The sequence below is a fragment of the Leucoraja erinacea genome, chromosome 5 (genome assembly GCF_028641065.1).
Source record: "Leucoraja erinacea ecotype New England chromosome 5, Leri_hhj_1, whole genome shotgun sequence".
In the NCBI taxonomy this organism is placed as follows: domain Eukaryota; kingdom Metazoa; phylum Chordata; class Chondrichthyes; order Rajiformes; family Rajidae; genus Leucoraja; species Leucoraja erinaceus.
In genome coordinates this window covers 2,982,929-3,009,138 of record NC_073381.1, presented here as the reverse complement: position 1 = coordinate 3,009,138, position 26,210 = coordinate 2,982,929, and the positions used below count along the sequence as shown (strand labels likewise).

General features: G+C 46.3%; 1 pseudogene; it reads right to left on the bottom strand.

Moving 5' to 3' along the window:
- Nucleotides 1-14,559: 14,559 nt before the first annotated feature.
- LOC129696898 (BEN domain-containing protein 3-like) overlaps nt 14,560-26,210 on the bottom strand; it is a 14,547-nt pseudogene continuing 2,896 nt past the window's right edge.

Here is a 26,210-nt window from a genome sequence, read left to right as displayed (position 1 = left end):
TTTGCCTGACTTATTGTTTATTACATTAATGCTGCACGGTGGCACAGCAGTAGAGCGGCTGCCTTACAGCGCCAGAGACCCAGGTTCGATCCTGACCACGGGTGCCGCCTATACGGAATTTATACGTTCTCCCCGTATAAAACCCACCTGCGTGGGTTTTCTCCAGGTGCTGCGTGTTCATCCCACATTCCAAAGACATACAGGTGTGCGGGATAGTCTTGGTGTGCGCGGTGATCGCTGGTCGGCGCAGACCCGGTGGGCCGAAGGGCCTGTTTCCGCGCTGAATCTCTAAACTAAATAAACTAAAATCTCCCCTTGCTTTTTATTGATCCGTTTACAGGATTGATTCATTGAGAGATGAGGTATATAAACAGGCCCTTCAGCCCACCGAGTCCACGCTGACCATCGATCACCCGTTCACACTAGTTCTATGTAATCCCACTTTCACATTCAGCTCCTGCACATTAGAGGAAATTTTACAGAGGACAATCAACCTTCAAATCCGCACATAGAAACATAGAAAATAGGTGCAATATGATCATGGCTGATCATCCAACTCAGTATCCTGTACCTGCCTTCTCTCCATACCCCCTGATCCCTTTAGCCACAAGGGCCACATCTAACTCCCTCTTAAATATAGCCGATGAACTGGCCTCAACTACCTTCTGTGGCAGAGAATTCCAGAGATTCACCACTCTCTGTGTGAAAAATGTTTTTTCTCATCTCAGTCCTAAAAGATTTCCCCCTTATCCTTAAAGTGTGACCCCTTGTTCTGGACTTCCCCAACATCGGGAACAATCTTCCTGCATCTAGCCTGTCCAACCCCTTAAGAATTTTGTAAGTTTCGATAAGATCCCCCCTCAATCTTCTAAATTCTAGTGAGTACAAGCTACACAATTCACCTCTGCCAACAGGTTATGGGCCCAGCTTTACCTAGAGTTACCCAGAGGTTCCCAGAGACAGTTACCCAGGGATTTACCACCGAGAGAAACGTCGCGACGTACCGCGTGTCCGGTGAGAGTTAACTTGCTAAGCTAGCACCATGAGTAGACGGAGCGCCCAGACGAGTAGCCGCTGGTCTCGGCTAGTTTTTGACGGAGATGAAAAGAACTATGAGCTGTGGGAGACAAAATTCTTGGGCCATCTTCGGTTGCAAGGGCTAAAGGATACCATCTTGGAAGAGCCTACCGACAATGAAGAAGAAGACGAGGCCAAGAATGCAGAGGCATACGCTGAGCTAATCCAGTTTCTGGATGACAAGTTTGTCGCTGGTAATGCGAGAAGCAGCGGACGATGGGCGGAAAGCGCTAACTATTTTGAGAGATTATTATGTGGGTAAGGGAAAGCCACGTGTAATAAGCCTGTATACAGAACTGACTTCACTTCAAACGTGAGGTTATCCAATAAATGTGAGGTTAACCAATAAATGTGAGGTTATCCATTTTGGTGGCAAAAACAGGAAAGCAGACTATTATCTAAATGGTGGCCGACTAGGAAAAGGGAAGATGCAGTGAGACCTGGGTGTCATGGTACACCAGTCATTGAAAGTAGGCATGCAGGTGCAGCAGGCAGTGAAGAAAGCGAATGGTATGTTAGCTTTCATAGCAAAAGGATTTGAGTATAGGAGCAGGGAGGTTCTACTGCAGTTGTACAGGGTCTTGGTGAGACCACACTTGGAGTATTGCGTACAGTTTTGGTCTCCAAATCTGAGGAAGGACATTATTGCCATAGAGGGAGTGCAGAGAAGGTTCACCAGACTGATTCCTGGGATGTCAGGACTGTCTTATGAAGAAAGACTGGATAGACTTGGTTTATACTCTGTAGAATTTAGGAGATTGAGAGGGGATCTTATAGAAACTTACAAAATTCTTAAGGGGTTGGACAGGCTAGATGCAGGAAGATTGCTCCCGATGTTGGGAAGTCCAGGACAAGGGGTCACAGCTTAAGGATAAGGGGGAAATCCTTTAAAACCGAGATGAGAAGAACTTTTTTCACACAGAGAGTGGTGAAACTCTGGAACTCTCTGCCGCAGAGGGTAGTCGAGGCCAGTTCATTGGCTATATTTAAGAGGGAGTTAGATGTGGCCCTTGTGGCTAAGGGGATCAGAGGGTATGGAGAGAAGGCAGGTACGGGATACTGAGTTGGATGATCAGCCATGATCATATTGAATGGCGGTGCAGGCCCGAAGGGCCGAATGGCCTACTCCTGCACCTAATTTCTATGTTTCTATGTTATAAGGGCAGAGACAGCCATCACAGCATTGAGAAACGCTGGTGAGGTATTGAGTGACGGACTGTTAATTGCAATGATTCTGAAGGGACTGCCTGAATCTTTCAAACCATTTGCTATCCATGTCACGCAAAGTGAGCAGGCAATGCCTTTTGCCGAATTTAAAACTAAACTACGGAGCTATGAAGGCACGGAAAAGATGCGTGCAGCAGCATCCGCCGACAATGTCATGAAGGCACGTGTGCAACCGAGTGTGAGACCCGCCATGACAAGTACAAGTGCGGAGAGAGCGGACATGGTGTGGCCTAAAAGGACATAAAGCCAGGGCATGTCAACGCAAGCAGTGGTGTAGTCACTGTAAAAGCACCACACATCGGGACGCAACCTGCAGACGGAAACAGCGGCGGGACAACGCACGACAAGTTTCCGGGGAGACTAACAACAAGGAATATGCATTCCTAGTGAGTGAAAGGGACGCGGTGATTCAGTCAGAGCGTGGAGTCATGTTGAAAGGGCTGATGGTCGATACGGGGGCAACTTCGCATATCATCACTGATATAGCAAGGTTCAAGAAGTTCGGCGATATGTTCCAGTCCGAGACACATTGCGTGGAGTTGGCTGACGGCACAAGGTTTGATGTAGTCGCGGAGCGCAGAGAAGACGCGGAGGTTTGCTTGGTCGACAGCCAAGGGCGTCGCCACAACACAACACTGAGGCAGGCGTTGTACATCCCCTCATTCCCGCAGGACATCTCCTCTGTAAAAGCAGCTACTTCCAGCAGAGCAACCGTAATCTTCAGGGACGGGGAAGACGTCCTACAACACAAGGATGGTACAAAATTCCACATTCATGAGTACAACAGACTGTACTACTTGCACACGGTAAACGTTGAATGTGATGACCAATGTAAGAACAGTTATGATATGCAGACATGGCATGAGATTCTAGGGCACTGTAATTATGAAGATATTCAAAAATTACAGAATGTTGTTGAAGGTATGGCAATCAAGGGCAAAACAGACAAACCTGCTCTACACTGTGAAGTGTGTACTCAGGGAAAGTTTATCCAAACTAGGAAGAGGGACCCTGATGTAAGAGCCAAAGCAGCTTTGAAGTTGGTACACACAGATTTAGCGGGACCGATAGACCCAGAGTCCAGAGAGGGGTACAGGTTTGCGCTATCATTCACTGATGATTATTCCAGTGCAGTGTTTGTGTACATTCTAAAGAATAAGAGTGACACAGTGCAAGCCACCGAGAGGTTTCTTGCTGACACAGCCCCATACGGGAAGATTAAATGTATGAGGTCTGACAATGGTACTGAATTCATGGGAAAGAATTACCAGGCACTACTCAGCAGAAATTGCATTAGACATGAGACCTCAGCGCCATACTCACCACACCAGAATGGTACTGCTGAGCGAAATTGGCGCACCCTGTTTGACATGGCCAGGTGTATGCTAATAGAGAGTGAGTTACCTAAACAGTTTTGGACCTATGCAGTGCAGACAGCAGCTGTAGTGAGGAACAGATGCTTTAACAAGCGCACAAAGCAGACGCCTTACTTGATGCTGACAAGAAAACGGCCCAACCTGTCTAGGATGCAAAAGTTTGGTCAGAGTGTTATGCCTCTGAACAGAACAGGAGAAAACTGGACTCGAAGTGCGGGAAGGGAATCTTTGTCGGGTACATAGAAACATAGAAATTAGGTGCAGGTGTAGGCCATTCGGCCCTTCGAGCCTGCACCGCCATTCAATATGATCATGGCTGATCATCCAACTCAGTATCCCGTACCTGCTTTCTCTCCATACCCCCTGATCCCCTTAGCCACAAGGGCCACATCTAACTCCCTCTTAAATATAGTCAATGAACTGGCCTCAACTACCCTCTGTGGCAGAGAATTCCAGAGATTCACCACTCTCTGTGTGAAAAAAGTTCTTCTCATCTCGGTTTAAAAGGATTTCCCCCTTATCCTTAAGCTGTGACCCCTTGTCCTGGATTTCCCTAACATCGGGAACAATCTTCCTGCATCTAGCCTGTCCAACCCCTTAAGAATTTTGTAAGTTTCTATAAGATCCCCTCTCAATCTCCTAATTTCTAGAGAGTATAAACCAAGTCTATCCAGTCTTTCCTCATAAGACAGTCCTGACATCCCAGGAATCAGTCTGGTGAACCTTCTCTGCACTCCCTCTATGGCAATAATGTCCTTCCTCAGATTTGGAGACCAAAACTGTACGCAATACTCCAGGTGTGGTCTCACCAAGACCCTGTACAACTGCAGTAGAACCTCCATGCTCCTATACTCAAATCCTTTTGCAATGAAAGCTAACATACCATTCGCTTTCTTTACTGCCTGCTGCACCTGCATGCCTACCTTCAATGACTGGTGTACCATGACACCCAGGTCTCGCTGCATCTCCCCCTTTCCCAATCGGCCACCATTTAGATAATAGTCTGCTTTCCCGTTTTTGCCACCAAAATGGATAACCTCACATTTATCCACATTATACTGCATCTGCCAAACATTTGCCCACTCACCCAGCCTATCCAAGTCACCTTGCAGTCTCCTAGCATCCTCCTCACAGCTAACACTGCCCCCCAGCTTAGTGTCATCCGCAAACTTGGAGATATTGCCTTCAATTCCCTCATCCAGATCATTAATATATATTGTAAATAGCTGGGGTCCCAGCACTGAGCCTTGCGGTACCCCACTAGTCACTGCCTGCCATTGTGAAAAGGACCCGTTTACTCCTACTCTTTGCTTCCTGTCTGCCAGCCAGTTCTCTATCCACATCAATACTGAACCCCCAATGCCTTGTGCTTTAAGTTTGTATACTAATCTCTATACTACGACAAGAATAGCCCAGCTTACATGGTTTACTATCCTGACAACGGGAAAGTAAAGAAGCACAGACTGGTGAAGTTTGTGACCAAAACAATTGTAGAGCGGCAGACACAGACTGACATGACCCCCAGTGACGATGACTTTGAGGTGCAGAATAGGGCCAGTAGGATGAGATAAAATACTGATGAGAGTCCAGGACATACTCAGGGCCAAGATCCAGTAACTAGGCCTGAGGTGAATAGCCAAGCACAGACAGGTGAAACCAAGCATGAGCCTGCACGTTACCCTTCTAGATTGAGGAAGAAACCAGGTTACTTAAGTGAGTATGTAACTGGCAAGGCGAGTGATGAGGGTCTCCACTAGGGGCGCTGCACTGGCAGCAGCCTCTACCTACAGCCTGTCTGTTATTTCTATCTTTTTTTTATTTTCAGTTAGTCCAAAGTCTGTTTTAGGGGGAAACTTTAACTTTTCTATGTGGGGGAGGGGGGCAGGGTAAGGGGGAAACCGTTTCCCAGTCTCTTCCTGGCGGGGACGCGACTATTTCTCCGAGTCGCGTCCTCGCCCCCCACCTCGCGGCCTACCAGCTGGATCGGAGCGGCCTTTCCTGCCGGGGACCGGGAACCGGACCAGGGCTGCTACAGCGGCAGCGCAGCGCTGGAGTCACCGTGGAGCGGGCGATGCCTACCCGGGTCACCGTTTGGAGCTCCGGAGCGTTGGGCCGCTGCTCCAACATCGTGGAGCTCTGGTGCGGAGAGCTTCCAACGCGGGCGGCGCTGAACAACATCGTGGAGTCCTGGGGTGCCTTGCAGAGGGTCTACAGCAGCAGTCTCCACCCGGCGCGGCCTGCGGACTTTGGAAGCCGCCGACTCCGGTAGGAGGGGGCCGACTCTGGTGTCCACGCCGCTGAGGACGTCCCGCAGCCCCGACGTCGAACTTGTATCACCCCGGCGAGCGGTCCTGGACATCGGGCCGCCCATAGCTGCAACTGCGGAGGGCTTGGGGAGGCCCTGACCACGGGGAACAGTGGAGGAAGAGACTGACTTTGGTGCCTTCCCACACTGTGGGAAACTTTGATTCTGCTGTGTGGGGATGTTTTGTGTTAAATTCTATAGTGTGTTGAGTCCTGTTTATTTTTATTGTATGGCTGTATGGGAATTCATTTCACTGTGCCATCTGGCACATGTGACAATTAAATCTATCTTGAATCTTCAATCTTCAATCTTAAATCTTGATGATCATGTAATGATTAACATAGATTATTGCTACAGATAGATGTGTAACATCCCCCTAACATTCAGGGAAGCTGTAACCTCAACTAACTCAAAGGAATGGGTTAATGCAATGCATGAGGAAATGCAGTCGCTGAGAGAAAATGACACATTTACCCTAACCAACTTGCCTGAGGGTAAGAAAGCAGTGGGGGGTAGATGGATATATGCAATCAAGAACAATGAGGATGGATCTGATAAATACAAGGCACGGTATGTAGCCAAAGGATACAGTCAGAAATTGGGTGTAGACTATGAGGAGACATTTTCTCCTACTGCTAACCTGACCAGTATCAGAGTGATGATGCAAAAAACAGCCCACCATTGCACTGTCAACTTGTGAGGCTGAGTATATGGCGTTAGCCGCAACACTACAAGAGTGTATGTACCTAGTACAACTACTAGAAGGTATTGATGGACATCAGTACCCAACACCCAAGGTTTATGAGGATAACCAGGGTACAATTGCGTTAGCAAAGAATCCTGTAAGTAGACAGAGGTGTAAGCATGTGGACATAAAATATCACTTTGTGAGGTCCACTGTGTATCATGGCAAAATAAGTTTGGAGTATTGCCCAACAGACCAGATGGTAGCAGATGTGATGACAAAACCTGCAACAAAATTTAAGTTGATGGAGTTTGCAAAGTTTATGTTTGGAGAGTAACCATGTATGTAAAAGTCTACATGATGTAAGGTAGAAAACCTTAGGATGTTTTATTTTGAGTTAAGATAACAATGCGAGAGCAAGTGGGGGTGTTGACATATATGAAAAATATGCTCTCAATTGTAAAGAAGTTAATCTTAATGTTGTATTGTTACTCAGACAAACTTGATGCAGGTAGTGAATTACTGACAATGATAACAGCCAATGAGAGGTGCTTGATATATGCGCATGTGTGTCAATAAAGTTTTTTCTTCGAGTTTGAACAAGATGGATGTTCCACTGTGTTTTTTTACTCCTCTGAATTATCTTCGGCCTAGCACTGGGTAGGCTGCAAGAATCGCTGCACAATTCACCTCTGCCAACAGAGTCTATCCAGTCTTTCTTCATATGAAAGTCCTGACATCCCAGGAATCAGTCTGGTGAACCTTCTCTGTACTCCCTCCAAGGCAAGAATGTCCTTCCTCAGATTAGGAGACCAAAACTGTACGCAATACTCCAGGTGTGGTCTCACCAAGACCCTGTACAACTGCAGTAGAACCTCCCTGCTCCTGTACTCAAATCCTTTTGCTTGCTATGAATGCTAACATACCATTGGCTTTCTTTACTGCCTGATGCACCTGCATGCCTACTTTCAATGACTGGTGTGCCATGACACCCAGGTCTCGTTGCATCTCCCCTTTTCCTAATCGGCCACCATCTTAGGGATATGAGAGGCTCATCTCCTGCTCGACTCTGAAGACTGGGAACCGAGGTGGAGGGAGTTCGATTAACAAAGAGCCATTTTCAAGATGGTGGCGAACAGAGGAGAGGATCAGCGTTGCCATGACAACGGGCCTTTATGGCCAAGATAAGACCACACTCTTCAGAGCTTGGAAACTTTGTGTGGGGGGTTCAGAAACGTGGCGACTCTGTGCGTACTGTCTCTGTGAAGTCTGCTATTATGCGAGAAAAGTATGTACCTTGCGAAAGGAGATGAGGAATTTCTTTTGCCAGAGGGTGGTGAATGGACGGGTGTCAGGGGTTATGGGGAGAAGGCAGGAGAATGGGGTTGAGAGATAAAGATCGATCAGCAATGATTGATTAGCTGCGTAGATTTGATGGGCCGAATGGCCTATTCTGCTCCTATCACATGGAATGGAAAGGTTTAGAGGGATCCTGAGAGGCAACATTTTCACAAAGAGGGTGGTGGGATTATGGAACGAGCTGCCAGAGGAGCTGGTACGAGTTGAGGCAAGTACAACAAAAAGATTAAATTTTAGTCATTGGGTGGTGAATCTGTGGAATTCATTGCCACGGAAGGCAGTGGAGGCCTTGTCATTGGGTAGTTTTAAAGCGGAGGTTGCTAGGTTCTTGATTAGTGCGGGTGTCAGGGATACATGGAGAACACAGGAGAATGGGGTTGAGAGGAAAAGATAGATCAGCCATGATTGAATGGCGTAGATCTGATGGCCTAATTCTGCTCCTATCACATATGAACTTATGACTCTTTATGTACTGCCTCGGTGAAGTGTACTATTACACTACTATTGCTGCACTTTTCTATATATCGAGGATTGTAAAAACATTTCACTGCACCTAGGTACATGTGATAGTATCGTATCATCATCTATAATTATAATTTCAAAAATCGGCATATTTTCAATTACTTTTTCAGTCAGGCATATTTAATCATCGCTAAACATAAAACTCTGATCTTGGATGTGTGTGGGTGTGTGTGTGTGTGTGTATATGTGTGTGTATAATCATATTGCTCAAAAATATGACACCCTGACGATAAATGTTTAACGTATTCCTGTAGAGATTTATCCGGTGAAGTAAAAAACCGCTTACCTGAAAATTTCGAGCTTTGCTTCTTGAGTTATTTATGAAAATGTTCACAAATCCGATCCAATTTTGAATTCAAAATACCTGGGGGTTTTTTCGCTGATGACGTGACAATGGATCTGCCGTCTGCTCGCGCTGTGACTGACGTCACCTCCCACACCTTCCTCCTACCCCAGTATTTCAAAGGTCTGGCCGTCGACTGAAAACCAAAGATCATCGCTGAAGACTGCAGCTCGCGCTGCGAGTGAAGAACGAGCAAGTCGGGCCCTGTACCAGAGATCTCTCTCTCTCTCCTCACCCCCCCCCCCCCCCCCCCCCCCCCTCTTCCCCCCCCTCCCCTCTCTCTCTCTTTCCCCCCCCCCCCCTCCCCCCCTCTCTTTTTTCTCTCCCCTCTCATCTCCGCCATATCCCCCACCCTATCCCCCTCTCATCCCCCCCACCACCCCCCCCCCCTGCCTCTGTGTGTCCCCGCCGCAGGCCCCCCCCCCACCTCTTGAGGGGTGGGACCCAATGGGCCGAAACCCCCAGCAACCGTGCATTGAGGGGACGGGACCCATTGGGTCCCACTGGTCTAATGTTTCTGATATCCAAAGGTACCTGCCCTCTCAATGATAATAGTCAATAGGGCCACATGCACTCCCATGCATATAGCCAATGAACTGGCCTCACCTACCTTCTGTGGCAGAGAGTTCCAGAGATTCACCACTCCTGTGTAGTTCTTCTCATCTCGGTCCTAAAAGATTTCCCCCTTATCCTTAAACTGTAACCCCTTGTTCTGGACTTCCCCAACATCGGGAACAATCTTCCTGCATCTAGCCTGTCCAACCCCTTAAGAATTTTGTAAGTTTCTATAAGATCCCCTCTCAATCTTCTAAATCCTAGCGAGTACAAGCCAAGTCTACCCAGTCTTTCTTCATATGAAAGTCCTGACATCCCAGGAATCAGTCTGGTGAACCTTCTTTGCACTCCCTCTATGGCAATAATGTCCTTCCTCAGATTTGGAGACCAAAACTGCACGCAATACTCCAGGTGTGGTCTCACCAAGACCCTGTACAACTGCAGTAGAACCTCCCTGCTCCTATACTCAAATCCTTTTGCTATGAATGCTAACATACCATTCACTTTCTACACTGCCCGCTGCACCTACTACTTTCAATGACTGATGTACCAAGACACCCAGGTCTCATTGCATCTCCCCTTTTCCTAATCGGCCACCATTCAAATAATAGTCTACTTTCCTGTTTTTGCCACCAAAGTGGATAACCTCACATTTATCCACATTATACTGCACCTGCCGTGCATTTGCCCACTCACCCAGCCTATCCAAGTCACCTTGCAGCCTCCTAGTATCCTCCTCACAGCTAACACTGCCCCCCAGCTTCGTGTCATCTGCAAACTTGGAGATGTTGCATTCAATTCCCTCGTCCAAATCATTAATCTATATTACTACAAGTCTGATCTTGACTGCTTTTGGCTCGCTGTGCTGCGATTTCCGAGAGAACGCCGCCACCTATGGCCGTCATTTTTGGCCACCTCGCTCAGAGCTCCCCTACTCCTTCCGGGTCTGGAGGATTTTTCCCATCGATGAAAAATCAGAGAGATATTAATGTTTTTTTTTTAATCCCCATTCTCTCTGCTGCCCCTGCTGGCGGCAGGGGGAGGGACTATAAAACCCAGAAGTGTAGTGCCTCACTCAGTCTCAGTCTCAGAGAGCCAGACCCAGGAAGCGAGAGGGTCACGGCTCTCTGAGCTGCGAATAACACTGAACGCACGTCTACTCCACGGTGAGTCCCCTCGATGCAGCTGGAAAGTGGGTGCAGTCGAATTATTTGCCTCGCCTTTTTAACAAGTTTGTGTTCACAAAATGAATTTTGGTTGTCAGGTGGCTGCAGCCGAATTGTTTGCCTTGCCTTTTTAACAAGTCTATGTTCACAAAATGTATTTTGGTTGTCAGGTGGCTGCAGCCCAAATGTTTGCCTCGCTTTTTTAACAAGTTTGTGTTCACAAAATTTTGGTTGTCCGGTGGCTGCAGCCCAATTGTTTGCCTCTTCTTTTTTTTTAAAGTTTGTGTTCACAAATGAATTTTGGTTGTGAGGTGGCTGCAGCCAAATTGTTTGCCACGCCTTTTTAAATGTTTGTGTACACAAAATTAATTTTGGTTGTCAGGTGGTTGCAGCCCAATTGTTTGCCTCGCCTTTTTAACAAGTTTGTGTTCACAAAATGAATTTTGGTTGTCAGGTGGCTGCAGCCCAATTGTTTGCCTTGGCTTGGCTTTTAAAATCATTGCAACAGTTGGATGCCAGAATCCATTCGGCCCACAGTGTCTATACTAGCTCTCTGGAAACCAGTACCTTCGGCCCGCAACACCCATACTAGCACAACAGACAGCCCCCCCTGGCGAGCAATATTGGAATTGGTGGAGGGGTGGAATATTGTGTTGGTGACCAGCCCTCCCATGTGATGCTGTGACCCAACGGGTCCCACTTAGTCTAGTATATATTGTAAATAGCTGAGGTCCCAGCACTGAGCCTTGCGGTACCCCACTATTCACTGCCTGCCATTCTGAAAAGGACCCATTTACCTCCTACTCTTGGCTTCCTGTGTGCCAGCCAATTCTCTATCCACATCAATACTGAACCCTCAATACCATGTGCTTTAAGTTTGTACACAATTTATTTATTTATTTATTTATTTAATTTATTTATTTTACTTTTCTTTTTCATCGGTTGGAGCTGCATACTAAATTTCGTTGCACAGATGTGCAATGACAATAAAAGATATTATTATTATTATTATTCTCTTATGTGGGACCTTGTCGAAAGCCTTCTGAAAGTCCAGATATAACACATCCACTGGTTCTCCCTTATTCACTCGACTAGTTACATCCTCAAAAAATTCTATAAGATTCGTCAGACATGATTTACCTTTCATAAATCTATGCTGACTTTCCAAATGTGCTGCTATCCCATCTTTAATAACTGACTCTAGCAGTTTCCCCACTACCGATGTTAGACTAACTGGTCTGTAATTCCCCGGTTTCTCTCTCCCTTTTTAAAAAGTGGGGTTACATTAGCTACCCTCCAATCCTCAGGAACTACTCCAGAATCTAAATAGTTTTCAAAGATTATCACTAATGCATCCACTATTTCTGGGGCTACTTCTTTAAGTACTCTGGGATGCAGCCTATCTGGACCTGGGGATTTATCGTCCTTTAATCCATTCAATTTACGAAACACCACTTCCCCGCTAACATGGATTTCACTCAGTTCCTCCATCTCATTTGACCCCCGGTCCCCTGCTATTTCCGGCAGATTATTTGTCTTCCTTAGTGAAGACAGAACTAAAGTAGTTATTCAATTGGTCTGCCATGTCCTTGTTCCCCATGATCAATTCACCTGTTTCTGACTTCAAGGGACCTACATTTGTTTTAACTAATTTTTTTCTCTTCACTTATCTATAAAAACTTTTGCAGTCAGTTTTCATGCTCCCTGCCAGTTTTCTTTCATAATCTATTTTCCCTTTCCTAATTAAGCCCTTTGTCCTCCTCTGCTGGACTCTGAATTTCTCCCAGTCCTCTGGTAGGCTGCTTTTTCTGGCTAATTTGTATGCTTCATCTTTTGTTTTGATACTATCCCTGATTTCCCTTGTTATCCACGGATGCACTAGCTTCCCTGATTTATTATTTTGCCAAACTGGGATGAACAATTGTTGTAGGACATCCATGCATTCTTTAAATGCCTCCCATTGCATATCCACCGTCAACCCTTTAAGAATCAATTGCCAGTCTATCTTGGCCAATTCACGTCTCATACCCTCAAAGTTACCTTTCTTTAAGTTCAGAACCCTTGTTTCTGAATTAATTATGTCACTCTCCATCCTAATGAAGAACTCAACCATATTATGGTCACTCTTGCCCAAGGGGCCACGCACAACAAGACTGCTATCTAACTCTTCCTCATTACTCAATACCCAGTCTAGAATAGCCTGCTCTCTCGTTGGTTCCTCTACATGTTGCTCACACCCTGTCAATTTGATTCACCCAATCTATATGTAGATTGAAGTCACCATATTCTATCAACATATGACAGTCCCACCATCGCAGGAATTAATCTCATCAACCCACGCTGCACTCCCTCAATAGTAAGAATGTCCTTCTTCAAATTTGGTGACCAAAACTGCACACAATACTCCAGATGTGGTCTCACTAGGGCCCTGTACAAATGCAGGACCTCTCTGCTCCTATACTCAACTCCTCTTGTTATGAATGCCAACATGCCATTCGCTTTCTTCACTGCCTGCTGTACCTGCATCCTTACTTTCAATGAGTGATGAACAAGGACCCTCAGATCGCTTCAGATCCCCTTTTCCCAACTTGATACCATTAAGATAATAATCTGCCATCCTGTTTTTGCTACCAAAGTGGATAACCTCATATTTATCCACATTAAACTGTATCTGCCATGCATCTGCCCACTCCCCCAACCTGTCCAAGTCACCCTGCATTCTCATAGCATCTCCTCCCAGTTCACACTGCCACCAGCTTTGTGTCATCTGCAAATTTGCTAATGTTAATTGAATCCCTTCATCTAAATCATTGATGTACATTGTAAATAGCTGCGGTCCCAGCACCGAGCCTTGCGGTACCCCACAAGTCACTGCCTGACATTCTGAAAGGGACCCGATAATCCCTACTCTCTGTTTCCTGCCTGCCAACCAGTTTTCTATCCATGTCAGTACCCTACCCCCAATACCATGTGCTCTATGTTTTCCCACTAATCTCCTGTCAAGTTGCATATGACAGTCTTTAATACTGAGTCATACTTTAATATTGTGACAAATGTGAAGGATTTTGGCGACTATGTTCACATAGAGAAGATGTACAATTTTATTTTCTAGATAGGTAATAAATCTATTTAAAACATTATCTGTGTGAGTTGGTTATAGATAACTGACATACACAAACATACCTAAACGATATATAGCTATGTAGCATATCCAAGTGTCATGTGTAGGAGGGAACTGCAGATGCTGGTTTACACCAAAGATAGACACAAATTGCTGCAGTCATTCAGCGGGACAGGAAGCATAACTGGAGAGAAGGAATGGGTGACGTTTCAGTTCGACCCAAAATGTCACCCCTTCCTTCTCTCCAAAGAAGCTGCCTGACCCGCTGATTTACTCCAGCATTTTGTGACTATCTATATCCAAGTGTCAGGTGATAATCAAATCCTAAAATTTGTGTTGGTTTTAGCAGTCAAAATGCATAAAATGTATAAAATTAAAAAGAAAAAGGCCTGGATAGAGTGGATGTGGAGAGGATGTTTCCACTAGTGGGAGAGTCTAGGACCAGAGGACATAGCCTCAGAAAATAAGGACATACCCTTAGAAAATAAGGACATACCCTTAGAAAATAGATGAGGAGGAATTTCTTTAGTCAGAGGGTGGTGAATCTATGGAATTCATTGCCTCAGAAGGCTGTGGAGGCAGTCAATGGATATTTTTAAGGTGCAGTTGACAGATTCTTGATAAGTACATGTGTCAGGGGTTATAGGGAGAAAGGGGTATGAGGGATAGATCAGCCACGATTGAATGGCAGAGTACACTTGATGGGCCGAATGGCCTAATTCTGCTCCCTGAATTTATGAACATTCAGATGATGTCTTTTTCAAATCACTAAAATTGAACTCTTTCAGTACAAAAATCGACAAACTAGTCGCATGGGAGTTGGTTTGTTAATAATAATTAATATTTTTTGTATATTTATCTATTCAAAATGTTTCCTCTGAGTAAACAATCAGGACAAACGCGATGAGTTTGTCAACGGAGAATCATTCAAGCATCTCAGAAATTAGCAGTTACACTCTCATTCTCATAGGAGCAAAGTACTGCAGATGCTACTTTATACCAAAGATGGGCACAAAGTGCTGGAGTAACTCAGCGGGACAGGAAGCAGCTCTGGAAAAGATAGGTGACGTTTCAGATCACAACACTTCTTCAGTCAAAAGGTCTTGACTCGAATTGTCACTTACCCTTTCTCTCCTGAGATGCTGCCTGACCCGCTGAGTTACCCCAGCACTTTGTGTCTGTCCTCTCATGCTCTTTCATCCCAGTATAGAGGGAACCATTTTCCAATGCCAGCATATGGGGACCTTGACATGCCAACTTTACCAGATCCTGGTCCCCACTCCCATCGAGGGAAATAGGCAGCCCTGCTTGGTGGGAAGGGAAGAGAAGAGGACCAAGCGCACCCATTGCTCAGTGGTCCCTACTCCCAGTGAGGAACCAACTCCACCCCATCTCTTCTAGATCACCCCATTCCATTGAGAGACTAACGCCACTCCATTTCTTCCATACGACTTCATTGTATTGAAGAACCAACTCCACTCCATCTCTTCCAATAGACCCCACTCCCAAATAGTGAAAGGCCTGGATAGAGTGAATGTGGAGAGGATGTTTCCACTAGTGGGAGAGTCTAAGTCTAGAAGTCATAGCCTCGCAATATAAGGACATAACTTCATAGAACTTCAGAGGGTGGTGAATCTGTGGAATTTATTGCCACAGAAGGTTGTGGAGGCCAAGTCAATGGATATTTTTAAGGCGCAGATTGACAGATAATTGATTAGTATGGGTGTGTTTGTAGGTGAATTGGCTTCTGTAAATTGTCCCTCGTGTGTAGGATAGAACTAATGTGTTCAGGTGATGGCTGGTGATCTCCAGGTGCTCTGGTGATCGCTGGTCGGCATGGGCTCAGTTGGCCGAAGGGCCTATTTCCGTGCTGTATCTCTAAACTAAACTAAGATGAAACAATCAGGTGGGTGGTAACTCCCTCTGTGGGTTCTCTATAGAGCCGGCACTCATTGATCTTTTGAAGTTTAAAACAAATATTCACAGCTTATCTGCCTTGCGGTCAACTTTACAAATGAGTCACTATTTTGTGGTGAACTTCCTTTTAGAGAAGTGAAAATGCCAGTTTGATATTTCGAAGGAGACGGCTGAGGGAGAAACGTTTAACGTTTGAAAGTGTGAAGAAGTGTCTCGAAACGTCCCATTCCTTCTCACCAGAGACGCTGCCTGTCCCGCTGAGTTACTCCAGCTTTTTGTGTCTGTCTCACGCTTAGCGTTACTTATCCTTGGAGTCTGCGGTCACCTTGGACTTCCTCCAGTTGGGTCTTCTACACCTTTCGTCGATGCTGGGAATACACTCCAAGTTCCACACCTGATCACTCTTGGCCCGAGGGTAAACTGCCTTCACATAGTGGCGGATCAGCCTCAGGCGCACTGGGTCCAGTTGCTTCTTGTTACACGCCCCCGAATGGTTGTACTGCACTCTCAGGTTTTCGGACGTAAACAGCTCAGGGAAGATCCTGACCAGAAGCCGGGCACACATGTTTGCGACTGACAGACTATCCTGGACTATGTCCTTTAGATCCTCGGTGGACACTAGATGCTTGGTGGCCACAGGGAAGTCGACAGGGGGGACTTTGAGTTGGTGAAGGGGGACTTTGCAGAAGTTTCGGTAGTAGCGTTCAGCACGGTCTGGCACTGGCTGTGGTTGAACTGAATCCCTCTTGACCTGCTCAGGCTGGGTTGCTGCAAGCATCTGCTCTTCCTTCACTCCTTCGCTGTAGGCGATGGACTTCTTCCTCTCCTGCCGATAGACGTGCCGTTGTTCCATGTCCCTGCGGCGGCAGCGTTCGTCCAACTTGGACATAAACTCGTGTTTCCAGGTCTTGTCGCGTTTGGCCCTGGGGCAAATCAGCTGCACGTAGTGGCGGATGAGCTTGATCCTCACGGGATCCAGTTGCTTCTTGCCCAAGGTCCCGCTGCAGTTGTACTGCTTCCTCAGGTTCTCCGGCGTGAAGAGCTCGGGGAAGAACTGCACAAACAGGCGGGAGGCAAAGTTGCCATTAGACTGGCTTTTCTCGTAGATGTTCTTCAACTGGTGTCTATCGAGGATGTGTTGCGGGCAGGGCACCTCAAAGTCCGGAGCAGGTATCTCCAACCGGTTGAAGTCCACGGGCTTCAGCCAGAACTTCTTCAACCAGGGCGTGGACCTTTCGAAGTTCTCTTGGCTGCCCACCATTGAGGCATTGGAGGTCCCAATGCTCTCGTCCCTCTGCCTGTCCGAGTCGCTGTCGTCAGAGTGGACGCACTCCAGCTCCTGGTCGAGCCGTCGCTCCACCAGCTCCGTCCATGCCTCCTCGTCCCGCACCTCGGGGTAGTAGATCTCACAGTATCTCCTCACCACCTGCATCTTCTGGGGGTCCAGGGCTTGCTTGCCCGCAGAGCCGCGGCAGCTGTATCGCGACGCCAAGCGCCTGGAGTCAAAGAGCTCCGGGAAGAGGCGGTGGAGGAGCAAGACAGCAAATTCATCGGGCGACGAGGCCCCCTCTAGGTACTCACTGATCTCCTGGGCTTCCAGCACCAAGTCCGAGTTGATGCTGCTGAAAGAGTCCAAGGACAGGGCTTCCTCATGGGGGTTGTACTCCACATAGCTGTTAGACTGGGCTTGCCCCATGTCATGGTCATCCCAGTCGATGCTGACCACCTTGGAGATCTGCTGACTGCTCTCCATCTCCCTCTGTGCCCAGTAGCTGTTGAAGAAGTCGTTGAGCTGCGGGAGGCATTCTGCCCTCCACACGTCTCCATTCCCGCCCGACGGGTAGCAAACCTCCACATAGTTTCGGATGAGTTGTAGGTGGAGTGTGTCCAGCTTCCTCGTGGGCGTGGCGCTGCACGCTCGGCAACCCGTGTCAGCCTGGTCTTCAGCCAAGAGCTCTGGGAAGAGCTGGAGGAGCAGGCGGCAGGAGAGGTCCCCCGGGGATGAGCTCTGCTCCAGGAGCTGCTTCAGCTCGCTGTTGTTCAGCCGGTACTCGGCCGGTGGTGGGAAGTCCACCACAGACTCTCCTTCGCTGATGTGCCTCTTGATGCGGCCCACCTCCAGTGACAGCAGGTCGATCTTGCTGTGGAGCTGGGTCATGGTGGAGTTCAGCGTGTTGAGGGTGAAGAACATCTTGTGGATCAGGGAGTAGAGGGTGGGCTCGGCTCCAGTGGCCGACAGGTTGCTAGAGTAGTTCTTGTGGCCATCGGTCAGGTGGTGTTGCTGGAGGAGGCTGTTGGAGAAACCTCCTTCAGTGGCTGACTGCTGCTCTCCCTTTAGCAAGCTCCGTCGGTCCGAGATCTTGTGCGTGATGCCGTACAGGGGCTTCCTGAAGGAGAGTCCAGCCCACACAGTCTCGTCGTTCCCCAGCAACGGAGCGTCGCTGGTTTCCCTCATCCTGCTTGTACCCTCCAGGAACCTCTGGGAAGAGCTGGAGCCCCTCAAACTGGCAAGCATGTCCTTGGGGAAACAAAGTGAAAAAGCTTCAATGAACCTCGACCTACACGATCTTCACGTTGCTAAATATTTTAACTTCCCCTCCCATTCACACACTGACCTTTCTGTCCTGGGCCTCCTCCACTGACAGAGTGAGGCCCAGCGCAAAGTGGAGGAACAAAATCTTGGATTTCACTTGGGCAGCTTACGCCCCACCCTATTCTAGACTGGGTATTGAGTAATGAGGAAGGGTTAATTAACGGTCTTGTTGTGCATGGCCCCTTGGGCAAGAGTGACCATAATATGGTTGAGTTCTTCATTAGGATGGAGAGTGACATTGTTAATTCAGAAACAAGGGTCCTGAACTTAAAGAAAGGTAACTTTGAGGGTATGAGACGTGAATTGGCCAAGATAGACTGGCAATTGATTCTTAAAGGGTTGACGGTGGATATGCAATGGAAGGCATTTAAAGACTGCATGGATGAGCTACAACAATTTTTCATCCCAGTTTGGCAAAATAATAAATCAGGGAAGGTAGTGCATCCGTGGATAACAAGGGAAATCAGGGAGAGTATCAAAACAAAAGATGAAGTGTACAAATTAGCCAGAAAAAGCAGCCTACCAGAGGACTGGGAGAAATTCAGTCCAGCAGAGGAGGACAAAGGGTTTAATTAAGAAAGGGAAAATAGATTTTGAAAGAAAACTGGCAGGGAACATAAAAACTGACTGCAAAAGTCTTTATAGATATGTGAAGAGAAAAAGATTAGTTAAAACAAATGTAGGTCCCTTGCAGTCAGAAACATGTGAATTGATCATGGTGAACAAGGACATGGCAGACTAATTGAATAACTACTTTGGTTCTGTTTTCACTAAGGAAGACATAAATAATCTGCCGGAAATAGCAGGGGACCCTGGGTCAAATGAGTTGGAGGAATTGAGTGGGCTGCATCCCAGAATACTTAAGGAAGTAGCCCCAGAAATAGTGGATGCATTAGTGATAATTTTCAAAACTCTTTAGATTCTGGAGTAGATCCTGAGGATTGGAGGGTAGCTAATGTAACCCCACTTTTTAAAAAGGGAGAGAGAAAACGGGGAATTACAGACGTTAGTCTAACATCGGTAATGGGGGAAACTGCTAGAATCAATTATTAAAGATGGGATAGCAGCACATTTGGAAAGTGGTGAAATCATTGGACAAAGTCAGCATGGATTTATGAAAGTTAAATCATGTCTGACGAATCTTATAGAATTCTTTGAGGATGTAACTACTAGAGTGGGTAAGGGAGAGCCAGTGGATGTTTTATATCTGGACTTTCAGAAGGCTTTCGACAAGGTCCCACATAAGAGATTAGTATACAAACTTAAAGCACACGGTATTTGGGGTTCAGTATTGATGTGGATAGAGAACTGGATGGCAGACAGGAAGCAAAGAGTAAGAGTAAACGGGTCCTTTTCACAATGGAAGGCAGTGACAAGTGGGGTACCGCAAGGCTCAGTGCTGGGACCCCAGCTATTTACAATATCTATTAATGATTTGGACGAGGGAATTGAATGCAACATCTCCAAGTTTGCGGATGACACGAAGCTGGGGGGCAGTGTTAGCTGTGAGGAGGATGCTAGGAGGCTGCAAGGTGACTTGGATAGGCTGGGTGAGTGGACAAATACATGGCAGATGCAGTATAATGTGGATAAATGTGAGGTTATCCACTTTGGTGGCAAAAACAGGAAAATAGACTATTATCTGAATGGTAGCCTATTAGGAAAAGGGGAGATGCAACGAGACCTGGGTATCATGGTACATCAGTCATTGAAATTAGGCATGCAGGTGCAGCAGGCAGTGAAGAAAGCGAATGGTATGTTAGCATTCATCGCAAAAGGATTTGAGTATAGGAGCAGGGAGGTTCTACTGCAGTTGGTGAGGGTCTTGGTGAGACCACACCTTGAGTATTGCGTATAGTTTTGGTCTCCTAATCTGAGGAAAGACATTCTTGCCATAGAGGGAGTACAGAGAAGGTTCACCAGGCTGCTTCCTGGGATGTCAGGACTTTCATATGAAGAAAGACTGGATAGACTCGGCTTGTACTCGCTAGAATTTAGAAGATTGAGGGGGGATCTTATAGAAACTTACAAAATTCTTAAGGGGTTGGACAGGCTAGATGCAGGAAGATTGTTCCTGATCTTGGGGAAGTCCAGAACAAGGGGTCACAGTTTAAGGATAAGGGGGAAATCTTTTAAGACCGAGATGAGGAAAACATTTTTCACACAGAGAGTGGTGAATCTCTGGAATTCTCTGCCACAGAAGGTAGTTGAGGCCAGTTCATTGGCTATATTTAAGAGGGAGTTAGATGTGGCCCTTGTGGCTAAAGGGATCAGGGGGTATGGAGAGAAGGCAGGTACAGGATACTGAGTTGGATGATCAGCCATGATCATATTGAATGGCGGTGCAGGCTCAAAAGGGCCGAATGGCCTACTACTGCACCTATTTTCTATGTTTCTATGTTTCTATGGTATGAATATTAATCTCTCCAACTTCATGTAATCCTTGCTTTCCGTCTCTCTCCATCCCTCCTCCATTCTAGTTCTCCGACGTTTGACTGTCTCCCGATTAAATTTTATCTTAGCCTCCCCCGTTGTCACCTTCCCCGAGCTAACAATGATCTATACTTTTTCTGTGAGCCTCATCCCCTTTGATCTCTCTTTTTCACACCTTGCCTTTCCATATTTCTTGTTTCACTCTCCCATGACTCTCAGTCTGAAGGGTCTCAACCTGAAACGTCACCCATTCCTTCTCTCCAGAGATGCTGCCTGTCCCGCCGAGTATGAATATTGCTTTCTTTAATTTCAAGTGACCCTTGCATTCCTTCTCACTCCGTCCCTGCCCCACCCTAGTCATCCTGCTAGTTTCACTGCTGTCCTGCTTAGTTTCACTGTTCCTACCCCCTCGTTATCACATTCGGAGAACTAGAATGGAGGAGGGATGGAGAGAGACGGAAAGCAAGGATTACATGAAGTTGGAGAGATTAATATTCATACCATAGAAACATAGAAACATAGAAAATCGGTGCAGTAGTAGGCCATTCGGCCCTTTGAGCCTGCACCGCCATTCAATATGATCATGGCTGATTGTCCACATCACACAGTATAGGAGCAGGGGGGTTCTACTGCAGTTGTACAGGGTCTTGGTGAGACCACACCTGGAATATTGCGTACAGTTTTGGTCTCCAAATCTGAGGGAGGACATTATTGCCATAGAGGGAGTGCAGAGACGGTTCGCCAGAATGATTCCTGGGATGTCAGGACTGTCTTATGAAGAAAGACTGGATAGACTTGGTTTATACTCTCTAGAATTTAGGAGATTGAGAGGGGATCTTATAGAAACTTACAAAATTCTTAAGGGGTTGGACAGGCTAGATGCAGGAAGATTGTTCCCGATGTTAGGGAAGTCCAGGACAAGGGGTCACAGCTTAAGGATAAGGGGGAAATCCTTTTAAAACCGAGATGAGAATAATTTTTTTCACACAGAGAGTGGTGAATCTCTGGAACTCTCTGCCACAGAGGGTAGTTGAGGCCAGTTCATTGGCTATATTTAAGAGGGAGTTAGATGTGGCCCTTGTGGCTAAGGGGATCAGGGGGTATGGAGAGAAGGCAGGTACGGGATACTGAGTTGGATGATCAGCCATGATCATATTGAATGGCAGTGCAGGCTCGAAGGGCCGAATGGCCTACTCCTGCACCTAATTTCTATGTATGTTTCTCCACAGCCAACAATAGACCATTGTGGGCTCCACCATTCCTTGATTATCCTTGCTGGCCTTGAATTGTTCTTTTCATACGTACCCGAAACGTCACCCATTCCTTCCTTTCCTTTATCATCATTACTTTTTTGCATAACTTTAATTCATTGTTCTTTATCTCTCCACATTATCGTCTACATCTCTCTTTTCCCTTATCCCTGACCAGTCTGAAGAAGGGTCTCGACCCGAAACGTCACCCATTCCTTCTCTCCAGAGATACTGCTTGTTCCTCGAGTTACTCCAGCATTTTGTGTCTATCTTCTCATACTAGCAGCCACTGATTCCCAATATTCACTGAAGCTTGACACAAAATGGTGGAGTAACTCAGCGGGACAGGCAGAGTCTAGAGATATGGAAGAGTAAGATGTGAAAAGGACAGATCAAAGCAGATGCTGCTCATGGAAATGTACAAATGGTCATTGTTGGCTGAGGGGAAGGTGATAACGTGGAAACAAACAGTAAAATTAATCAGAAGGATAGTGAAACTAGTCAGAGAACTAGGGTGGGGGAGGGATGGAGAGAGAGGGAAGGCAAGGCTTGTATGAAGTTAGAGAAGTCAATATTCATACCGCTGGGGTGTAAACTGCCCAAGCGAAATATGAGGTGCTGTTCCTCCAATTTGCATTTGGCCTGGAGGAGTATATAAGGTCTGCTATATGATTTTACCATTGTACACAAAACAAAGCATTTCACTGTACCAAGGTACATGTGACAATAAAGTATAATTGAATCATTGATTATATTTAATCGTCATACACGTATAAAATAGGTTCTGGGTTGAGCAGATGTAGAGAGGATGTTTCCACTAGTGGGAGAATCTGGGACCACAGATCCTCAGAATTAAAGGACGTGTCTTATGAAAGGAGATGAGGAGGAATTTCTTTAGTCAGAGGGTGGTGAATCTATGGAATTCATTGCCACAGACGGCTGTGGAGAACGTCAATGGGTATTTTGAAGGCAAGGTTTGACATATTCTGGAGTAATACGGGTGTCAGGGGTTATGGGGAGAAGGCAGGAGAATGGGGTTAAAAGGGAATGATAGATCAGATATGATTGAATGGCGGAGTAGGCTTGATGGGCTGAACAGCCTAATTCTGCCCATGTGTCTGATGAACATGAGCAAGTAACAGACACCAGACTTCTTCTTGCATATGGCGTGCACCATCTAAAGTTGCAGGACAACTTGTTCTATTTGATCATATTTGATTGTGCACGCCAGGTTGATTGCAGTCGTTAAAACAGGGCGGACCACGTGAAGGTTGCAATCTCCCACCCCAATACTGAGACACCAGTGTTAAACGTAGAAATAAAGAACTGCAGATGCTGTTTAACAAAAGAAAAAGAGACAAAGTGCTGGAGTAACTAAGCAGACGAAGCAGCATCACTGAAGGACATGGATAGGTGATGTTTCAGGGTCGGGACCCTCCTTCCAACTGATTGTGGTGGGGGAATGAAATCTGGATGAGAGTTGAGGGCAGGACAAATTCTGGCAAGTAATAGGAAGATACTGCATTTGTTTGTGTCAAAGAACATTAGGACTAAAAGATCTTTGTACGGTTAAAATACATTGCAATGTTCATGATCTAGTGGTGCTGTCTGTGGAGTTTGCACGTTCTCCCCCTGACAATGTGTGTTTTCTCCATGTGCTCCCACACTTCAATGACGTACAGGTTTGTGGGTTAATTTAGTTTTGGTAAAACTGTCTCCATTGTGTAGGATAGTGTTGGTGTACGGGGTGATCGCTGGTCGGTGCAGACTCGATGGCCAGAGGGCCTGTCTCCGTGCTGTATCTCTAAAAGAAACCATGGAGAGCTGACCATTTGGGTCGGGACCCTTCATCAGACTGATTGTTTAGTTTAGGTTAGTTTAGAGATACAGCGCAAATCCACACCAACCAGCGATACCCGTACACTAGCACCATCTTACACACTAGGGACAATTTACAATCTTTACCAAACCCAATTAATCTACAAACCTGTACGTCTTTGGAGTGTGGGAGGAAACTGGAGATCCCGGAGAAAACCCATGCGGTCACGGGGAGAACGTACAAACTCCGTACAGGCAGAAACAGTAGTCAGGATGGAACCCGGGTCTCCGATGCTGTAAGGCAGCAACTCTACTGCTGCACCACCGTGCCACCCATGTTTGTGGTGATTGTGGTGGGGCAATAAAAGCTGGAAGAGAGGCGAGGCCAGGACAAAGTCAGGCAAGTGATAGGTGGATGCTGCATTTGTTCGTGTCAAAGAGCATTAAGATGAAAATAGCTTTGTACGGTTAAGCTAGATTGCAGTGTGGATGACATTACCTCACAGTTAAGTCTTCTCCATTTATGGCTGATGGGGCTTTCATGGTCTAGGGTCGTCTCACCAAACCCATTGTGTATCTGTTTCCGTTTCAGTGCGTTGGGTACAATGCTGTTTTCTGCAGCTGTGTCTGGGCTAAAACCATCCTCATCTTCATCATCTTCTATCTTTACTTCAGTCTTGACCACCTCAATATTGACGTCTGTTACTGCAAGAGAGAGAGACAGACAGAAAGCACCAGTTCATTATTCTGATCATTCCACTATAAGGGCGGCACAGTGGTAGAATTGCTGCCTTACAGTGCTAGAGTCCCAGGTTCGATTCTGACTACGGGGCTGTCAGTACGGAGTTTGTACATTTTTCCTGTGACCTGCATGGGTTTTCTCCAAGCTCTTCGGTTTCCTCCCACACTCCAAAGATGTACAGATTTGTAGGTTAATTGGCTTGGAATAAATGTAAATTGTCCCTAGTGTGGGTAGGATAGTTTTAATGTGCGGGGATTGCTGGTTGGCGCGGACCCAGATGGGCCGAAGGGCCTGTTTCCACGGCGTATCACTAAACTAAACTATAACATGCATTGATTTCTCAGTTATATCCATTATTGAATTCAGATTTCACTTCACTCTGATGCCTCGTAGAAAGTCTACAATGCAGGCTTATGGAGAGTTGAGTTTAGTTTATTGTCACGTGTACCGAGGTACAATGAAAAGTTTTTTAGTTGCGTACCATCCAGTCAGGAGAAAGACTATACATGATTACAATCGATCCATTTACAGTGTAGTCACACAGCGTGGAAACAGACCCTTCACCCAAATTGCCCACACAGACCAACGTGCCTCGGGTACTGTCTGTATGGAGTTTGTACGTTCTCTGGGAGTCCGGGAGCTCTGGTTTCCTCCCACACTTCAAAGATGTTTGTAGTTAACTACAGGTTTGTAGGTTAATTGTCTTCGGTAAAGATTGTAAATTGTCCCTACCTCTCAGGTTCCTATCACGAGCTGCCAGAGGAGGTAGTTGAGACAGGGACTATTGCAACGTTTAAGAAACAATTAGACTGGTGCGTGGATAGGACAGGTTTGGAGGGATAAGGGCCAAACGTAGGCAGATGGGACTAGTGTGGATGGGACATGTTGGTCGGTGTGGGCAAGTTGGGCTGAAGGGCCTGTTTCCACGATGTATGACTCTATGCAAAATAAAGCTTTTCACTTTACCTCATGACACTTGACAATAATAAACCTAAAGCTAGTACAAAGAAAGACTAATGAAACTGCATGTTACTTTGAGCTCTTACAAATAAATGGAGTCTGAAAATAAAGCCATTCATGTCTCTGCCTCATTATCCATGCCCACACATTACCGAGTCTCTCTCAATGAGAATGTCCGAAAATCTCTATTTTCTCTCTGACCTTGCTTGGCGCGAGTCCCATTACATCAAAAACTCCTTTCCATTGACTCCATCTGCACCTCACGCTGCCTCGGCAAGGCCAGCAGCATAATCAAGGATGACTCGCACCCTGGCCACTCCCTCTTATCCACTCTCCCATCGGGCAAAAGGTGTAGAAGTGTGAAAACGCACACCTCCAGATTCAGGGACAGTTTCTTCCCAGCTGCTATCAGACAACAGAACCATCCTATCAACAACTAGTGAGCAGTCCTGAGCTACTATCTACCCCATTGAAGACCCTCGGACTATCTTTGATCGAACTTTACTGGCTTTACCTTGCACTAAATGTTATTCACGTTATTCCCTTCATCATGTATCTGTACACTATGGATGGTTTAATTGTAATCATGTATAGTCTTTCTGCTGACTGGTTAGCACGCAACAAAAGCTTTTCACTGTACCTTGGTACATGTGACAATAAACTAAACTCATTATTCTCCTCATCAAAAAACAAAGTGTGTAAAGGATTTACCAGTGTCTCCATTTTCCAATTCTTCATCCTTCCTGAATGAAGGGTTTAGA